The following is an 8641-nucleotide window of genomic DNA, read 5'->3' as shown; positions in this document are numbered from 1 at the left end:
ATTATTATTATTATTATTATCATTATTATTGTCTCCGGCCAACCAGAAATGAAGTATGAGTCTACAAACTTTTAAACATTTATACCCACACGATTTCCAATTTGTGACTCTGTCCTTTTTGCCCCTGAGCTTTTCATTAACTTTCAAATTTTATATTACACTGGACTGAAAAAGCTGAGCCTACAAAGGGTTACTTAATATATGAGCATGAGTTGTTCGAAGAGTTACCAAGACTGATATGTCACTATCCTGTTGGAGGTGGCAATAGAAATATTAAACCCTACTGTGTTGAAAGAGGTGAACCAAGTGGGTGAAGTGCAGCCATTTACAGTAAAATGAATAAATACATTCGTTATGAATTGGGGGTGTCTGATCGTCACCGTTCTGTGCTATCCCGCTACCAATATGACACTTCAATTGAAAGCAAACACAACGTTGCATGTTAAAATATAGTCGGGCCTGCTCTAACGATCACCTGTATAAGACAATCTCCAATGTAAACGGTCACTTCCCTTTCCCCCCTTGCATTTTTGTTTACATCAAAATGGTGCGGTGTGAGATGGGTACATGTCTTTGACGAACATTTTTTTCCTTGCCAATGAATGGTCCTCTTAAGACAGTTTAGACTGTATAATTAAGAAAGACTCTTGATAAGACCAATATGCATGTACAATCATAAAAGTGCATACTGGACAGGGGGACGTATACGGTTATGCATTTATCGTGAGCGGAAAGGATACAACGATATGGAATGAGATAATAAAGTAGTGCATGGTGTGGGCTTTTAAGAAGGCAAGAATGCATGGTTTCAGAGCGAGACAAAGACTCAGGAAAAGGTGGATTGAGCGAGTAAAGAACAACTTAAAGGTTCTCAATTTACGGAAATGTGGGCTTTCCAGTTGGCCAAGACCCGACGTCTCTACCTGCACGCTACACCTCTAGGTATAAGTCGCAGATGATGATGATGATGATGATGATGATGATGATGATGATGATGATGATGATGACGATGACGATGATGATGATGATGATGATGATGAGGAAGAGGAAGAGGAGGGGGAGGAGGAGGAGGAGGAGGAGGATTATAAAAGTAAGTAAGTAAATGGGTTTTTAAGGCAGCATACTGGCGTTTGTAATGCTTCATTGTCGCAAACAGGAAACCCTAATTCAATTCAAGAGTGAGGACAATTTCTAAAGTCTTTCTGTTGGTTTCGTTTATCCCTTTCTGACCGGTTTGGCCTTGACAGGCAGAATAAAAAATCCGCCTTCTAAATTATCTAAATTGTTTCGATGGAGGCGTAAAAAGACCTACATAAAGACCAATAATTAAGGGAGCGTTAAACAGAAAGGGTATTTAAGAGAGAGGGCTTTACTTTGTCCATACATCTCGTGTGAGGTCGAACTAAAACAGTGCAGAATGAAAAAAAACACAACTCGGAACAATTGCACTGTCTTGGACCCTTCAATGGGAACTTACTTCATCGACAAGTTCTCACATCTGCGGGCTCCACGATCTATGGTGACAATGTCGGTCGCCGCGGATTTACACACGAAATTTAATAAGTTACTTTAACAATGGGGGGAAAGGGGGAGGGGGGTACATTTATCTCGAGTGAAGTGGGTGAAGAGGATGGAAAACTTCTCATACAATCCAAGTTGCAAAAAAAAAATTCTCCGTTCTCGACGAACAAAAACAAAGAAAAGCAAACAAAAAAAACTAACATCTTACATTACGACAGTGAGCTTGAGGTCGCGTTCACAGAAGGCTAGACATTATCAACAGAGCTAAACCTCACAAAGAATTTCTTTTTTAAATACAGAACACATGTGTACTTATCAACGGACTTCCGACCTTTCGCCTTTCGCCACCTGCATTCGTTAGGGGTAAATATTGTAAATACATAAGGACTATGTTGGTGGTATCAGACCGGCTATACAAACATCGGCCCGGATATTAAACAGCCACTTCAATACAATGTAAGCATGGGTTACATAGAACTAATTATCGTTCGGTAAAGGTCTATTTGGTCGCTTTTAAGGACAAGCGGGCTAACCCGGATTTTGGAGGTTTCCAGAAATCTTGGCCTACACCAAAAGTGGGCATTGCCCTAGCTATAGGAAAAAATGGTTTCGTTGGTGTGTAAACATGTATTTGTTTGGATGTAGAGAAAACTATCCTTGTCTTTTAAAGAAACTGAACAAGGGGCAAAAACTTTACCTTCGATTTTCTCAAAATAGCATTTTTTGGGATAGCCCCCTTGTGCTTAAAAGCAAACATTTGAGACCTACATTCCGAACTTACTAACCTTCTACGCACATTCGGGGTCTCCACTCTTTTTGAAGCCAACGTGGGAGTAGCCATAACGTCAGGCGTAAAAGACGATTTTGATTTTTACCTATTTTCAACAACAACAAAAAAAAAGGGGGGGGGAGGGACTGAAAGATACCTTTACCTATTTTCTCTCCTCTTTTTTATGTACTAAAACTCTTTAGCTCTTTTCCTTTTGTCACGTGTGACCTTACGAACCACGTAACTTCATTGTGAACAGGATGTGCGCTATATCAGTTGAGTCAGATTCTCACGTTAAAAATATATATTTAAGACTTTGAGAGAGGCATACAGAGTGTGAGCGTGTGTGTGTGTGTGTGTGTGTGTGTGTGTGTGAGAGAGAGAGAGAGAGAGAGAGAGAGAGAGAGAGAGAGAGAGAAAGAAGGAGAGAGAGAAGGAGAGAAAGAGAGAGAGAGAGAGAGAAGGAGAGAGAGAGAAAGAGAGAAGAGATGGAGATAGGCGGAGGGAGAAAGAAATGTTGACTTTTTATTGGAATTTGGGGGATGAAAATCAAGAAATATCATCAAACGTTTACAAGTTTATCAAATTGAGACCAAAACATAACCATACAAATCCAAACAATCGCCGAGTGTACTAAAGCTAAAATAACAAACGAATTCAGGGAGAGGCCTTTGGAAAAACTTTCTTTTGGCAAGAAGTTCAGCAACACAACAAACAGACAGCGGTCCCGAGAAAGTTGTCAAATACTGTATTTCAAAATGGTCACGCTCTAACGCACAGTACCCTGTTGGCTTTTAGTACTGAGTTGCCTGTACAGTAGCCAGGCATGTCAAATTGTACAACCTCCAACAAGAGCCATTAGCACTTCAGATCACAGAATCCCCTGTTGCTAACCCCTGCTCTTACCTGTAACACAAACACTTGCAGAAAAAGTCTATAGGGGAGATCTCCAGGGGCATGTTGTTGTATGCCAAGGGGTTTATCACCCCATTGTACACAGTACGATGTCTTAAGAGATGGGACCTCCACTTTATCGTCGATCGCCGCAAGTCTTTTGGAAAATGGCAGGATGACCATAAAAATTATTCATGTAAGAATCCATCTTAACCATGACCACATTGGGATTTGAAACAGGAATGCTCTCTCTCTCTCTCTCTCTCTCTCTCTCTCTCTCTCTCTCTCTCTCTCTCTCTCTCTCTCCCTCTCTCTCTCTCTCTATTTATCTATCTATCTATCTATCTATCTATCTATCTATCTATCTATCTATCTATCTATCTATCTATCTATCTCTACCTCTATCTCTCTCTCTCTCTCTCTCTCTCTCTCTCTCTCTCTCTCTCTCTCTCTCTCTCTCCCTTTCACTCTCTCTCTCTATCTATTTATTTTCTACCAAAAAGTTTAGATATCTCTTTAATTTAAAAAGATAAAATATTTGGGCTAACTTTAGAAAAAAAATTAAAAGGTTTGATCTCCCTCAAACTACCAGACAGTGCGTCCCAGATCTTGGGACCTTGAAATGCAAATGTCCAGAAAATGTGGTATGCATCAAGGTCTCCTAAAATCAGAGGGTTTGTCTCATTTATAACGCAAGAGTCTTGAAAGAAACTTTAAACACGCAAATACACGCGTTGTTTCTAATATTATGTCAGCTGAACTAACGGAATACCGCTGGCATGCCGAAGGATTAGAACGGAACGATCCTCACATTTCTCATAACTTTCCCTGTCATCGACGAGCTCTTTCAACCCGGAGATACTGCTCCTAACCCATCTCCACCCACACACTCACAAACCCCTAAAAACTACCCCATCCCCTCTCCCCTTAAAAATGATTAAATCAGAAAGGGGTTTGGAATTCTTCACGAAATAAATTAATGTATACCATAAATGAAAAGGGGTTGTCAGAACAAGTTAGCAGACAAATTTCACAAAGCTTTAGCCAAGCGCTTGAACATTACTTTCTGCAGCCCTTATCGGAAACTTATTTTTTAACCTTGGCCCAAAGAAAAAAATATACGAAAAGTTTCACCTGGGGCCGTTTATGGATAAAATAAAAATCAAATTTAGAGGGCCATTTCACCTGGCGCGCTATCGGAAAGGCGACCATAATGCTCTGCAATCAAGACAGACGTTTTAGGTGGGAGGAGATAGCATCTTATCGGATGCCATTTGTCACGGTGTGCGCGCCAAAAAATAAAAATAACCGCCACAGAGGTAGACGTCTCCTTTATGGGTTAAGTCAGGTCTACAATTGTCCGATCAATCGGGTCCGTTTGGCTTGGTTGAATCAGAAGAAATATATTATCAAGAAAGGGAAATACGTACGTATCATAATATAGAATCGGGAAGAAAGAAATGTGACTTCTGTTTAATTTGAAACAGAAGAAAATCAAGAACAAAACCAATTCTCCTTCTTGTGACTCCTAGTGCCGATTAATTACCATTTATACAGGAACACGATATCGAACAAAAGAAGCAAATGGCTAAATTTAGTCCTTATTCAACACTTATTTTTCAACAGGAAAAACGATAATTTAACCCGAGTCTGGACTCTCAAAGAGAGATTTTCCACACTAATAATTCAATTTATCTTTTACCTTTTACTGTGTGCGACATTCATAGCATCGGATAGATCTCAATGCAAATCACATGCTGCATAAGGTAGAGCAACAAAATACTACTGCGTATACAATTTTAAAACAGCAAAATCAAACCGATATGAATTTAGAAAATTCAGGTTTGAATGAGTATCGCTATTTTACAAGTTCAGCTAAATCGGACAACAGTGCGCTATACTTTAGCAGACACTCATGCGCATGTTGGCCGAGACTATACCTCTAGATGTCATTCCTCTGCTTGTTCAGCTGTGTTTATCAAATTGTAGGGAAGGATGCCGATATACTTTGGGTGTAAATAAAATGTGCGGTAAAATCTCAGTGACAGATTTTCTGCTATATGATTATCTATTACCCCTTCTCTATCTATCTTTCTATCTATCTATCTATCTATCTATCTATCTATCTATCTATCTATCTATCTATCTATCTATCTATCTATCTATCTATCTATCTAACTATCTATCTATCTATCTATCTATCTATCTATCTATCTATCTATCTATCTATCTATCTAACTATCTATCTATCTGTCTGTCTGTCTGTCTGTCTGTCTGTCTGTCTATCTATCTATCTATCTATCTATCTGTCTGTCTGTCTGTCTGTCTGTCTGTCTGTCTGTCTGTCTGTCTGTCTGTCTGTCTATCTATCTATTATCTATCTATCTATCTATCTGTACCCATTACTTTTTCTCCTTCTCTTGTTAACTTTTATTTCGCTAGAGAATTTAACAGCGTAGATCACCCAATAAAACCAGCAAGATGATTGGAAAGTCAGTGATTTGTCTAATGTAAGCTGCATTTAGCTGGAACTTAATCCTACGATTTGGTTTGTAGGTTGTTATCGATTAAGCTACGTTTCCATCACCAATTTAAATCAGTTATGATATGGTCGAGTTGTTTAGGATACATCGCAACGTATTGCGCGTATAATAAATACTTAATACAAGACTTTTCCCACGTGGAAAGCAACATTACATCTTCTGGCAAAAAGCCTTTTCTATACACCACTTGTACCTCTTGTTTTTGAGTCTACGAAAAGTTAACTCCTTTCAGCAGAGTTCAGAAGCGACGGATGTCTCGTGGTTAGACTACAGGACTCGGGGCTGAACGTTGAATTCTAAGCTCCGGACTCTTTTAAAAAAACTTAGTGTTGGCGTGAGAGTCAAAACGATACAGTTTTGCACATTTTCGCATTGAAAAAGTTCAAGAAGCTAGCTGAGACACCCAAGCAAAAAAGCTGAAGTAGCGCATTATCTACAGATCTTCGCGATTACCATTCAACTCTCGCAAAGAACCCCTCACTAAATTTAGATGCCACGTGACGAGAACACAAAATGCATATAGACAAACCCCGTCCGTGGACTGACACATTCATCACGACCTTGTCACTGGATTGTACACACATCGTGACAGGCCGAGTGCTGCCGGCTGTTGACTTTTAGGACCCGTCACACCTTAAAACAAACTTTACTTTTCACAACTTGCAGAACTTGATACTTTGATTCCGAAGACGAAGGTCTCTATCTCTGCAACATCGTGAAGTATTCAAGATTTTCAAGATTTCTATAATTTGAATCGATATCGCCCAATAAACAATGTGGGAACTGTCCATCACTGTTGTGGCGTAGAAGAGTGGGCAAACCGACAAGTTATTCGTTCGGCGTAGAGCCCAGGTGGTGGGAAAAAAGAGCTGGGGAAGGGGGGGGGTGATTTTTTTTTTGCTAGACTTTAAAAAATTGATAACGATGAAGCAGGTGTCAAGCTCCAAAACGACACTTCCATGATTGTGTCTGGCTGAACCACACTTAAGACCTATCGAGGACATACGACATTCCGAAAGTAATTCGGTTACAGTTTTGTGTTTGTTTTAGGTTTTTTAAACAGACAGCACCTCTTTATTGTATTATTCTAACAAGTCCTTGCTGTCTCTATTAAAAGGTGTACATGTATCATTCCCTATGTTACTGCCCTTTCGATAAAATAATAATATGGTGACAAGTTCCGACCTGAAACAGGAGCTGTCAATTTCTCAAACTTTTCAAAAGGAGGTTAAGTAGCACTTCATCTTAGAGGATGAAAAATTGTGAGACATTCCCAAAACTGTGGGAAATCGTAATCCAGGTGGACATCGATTTTTTTTTCAAAGTGGGCTGGATAAGGGAGAGAATGCCCTGCAGGGACAGAATAAATATTTTGTTCTGTATTGTACATTGATGTGTTACATGTACATGAAATTATTTTAGTTTAGCAAGAGTTTTACGGCGCTCATAACTGCATAATGCCATATGAGAGCGCAGGGAATGTTTGTCGTATTTAAGCCGAGCCAGAATGTGATACATAACGTAAGCTAGAAGTTATGAAGTCTTCAAAAGCACTGTTAGTTAGCACTTAAAACTTCAATCAAATTATCAGATTAAGTATGTGACCAAGTCTCGAGCATGCCACAAACAGATATTCTATATATCAGGCAACGTTGTGAAGTCACGGACTCGTCAATATAATTAAATCAAAGAAAAAAACATTTTCCGACTGTTGGGCAGTTGTTTTTTGTTGGGGGGGGGGAGGGTCGAAATTCCTTCTTTTTTCCCTTAATACCTTTCATGTCCATATAAAAACACATTTCTGGGTGGATTTTACTATTTTAAAAAAGATATTGATCAAAGGCAGAATACATGTAAATTTACAGCTTTAAAGGACTCTAAAACTTTGGAAGTCTCCAAACTTTGGCGGTCAGTTTCTTGCTAATTTTACCTCTGATACCAGATGGCCCTCACCTCCTTGAACCGCAAAAATCTCGCCTTCTGTTCAAGATAGATGGGTATTTTTTTCATCAAATGCCAAGCAAATGAACAAGCTTCAAGATGGTACCAATATAAAAAAAATTGATGGGCGTCTGATTACACTGTCGTTATACAATATTACACAATATATCACCCCCCCCACCCCTCACAGTGGCATGGCGCCGGGTCAGACGAACTGACCTCGCGGACTGGATGTGGCCGCAGCAGTTTGGTGACCCTTGTGGCGGTAATCACTGGTCTACATCCTCTCAAAAACGAATCTGTCAAATACGTAACGAAGCAAAGTTAGCTCTATAAACTTTTATTCAAACAAAAAAACGTCTCCACAGCTACGTCACTAAACTTGATGAATCGGAGCGAGGTCAATGTTCTCGTGGTAAATATTTATGTACAAGACAAAAACCTTGTCTACCTCCCGTGTAGTTTGTCGTAGGGTGAGAGATTTACCGTTTATGAATCACAGCTTCCAGGTCAGAATTATTTCACGTTAGTTTTGAAATGCAACGAGTCCTTTATCATTACAGACATCTAAAGCTATGACTTGTGTACATAATAGTAAAGTCACCCCTATGTAAAAAGTTACAAGAAATATGGCCACACTTGGCCATCAATTCAGTCCTTGCACCTAATGCTCCTGTACGCATCTGACACTTTGTACCACCTGCCTGAATGTAAAAACATTGTTAGCAACTTTTTAGGAAAGAGAGCTCGTAAACATCCTGTTTGCTAGTTGTTGTTTTTATGCTGAGTGTGTTTTTATTTCGGATACTTGTTTTTGTTTGTTTTTTGCTAGTTTTTGCTTTATGTAGCGTGAACAAAAGGAAAAAAAGCGAGAAAAGAGTTCTCATTGTTTGTTTGTTTTTTGTTTTGTTTTTGTTTTGTTTCGTTTTGTTTTAAGTTCATTTTTGGCGGGTTCTTTTTCTTTTTTTTTTAG

At 39.2% G+C, this 8641-nt stretch overlaps 1 protein-coding gene across 1 annotated transcript in view; it reads right to left on the bottom strand.

The window, feature by feature from the left end:
• LOC101845455 (follistatin) overlaps positions 1–8641 on the bottom strand; it is a gene marked incomplete at its 5' end in the record, with an annotated part of 85407 nt that overhangs the window by 38087 nt on the left and 38679 nt on the right.

The sequence above is a fragment of the Aplysia californica genome, unplaced genomic scaffold (assembly GCF_000002075.1).
Source record: "Aplysia californica isolate F4 #8 unplaced genomic scaffold, AplCal3.0 scaffold00092, whole genome shotgun sequence".
In the NCBI taxonomy this organism is placed as follows: Eukaryota; Metazoa; Mollusca; class Gastropoda; order Aplysiida; family Aplysiidae; genus Aplysia; species Aplysia californica.
This window is presented reverse-complemented; position numbering and strand designations above follow the sequence as displayed.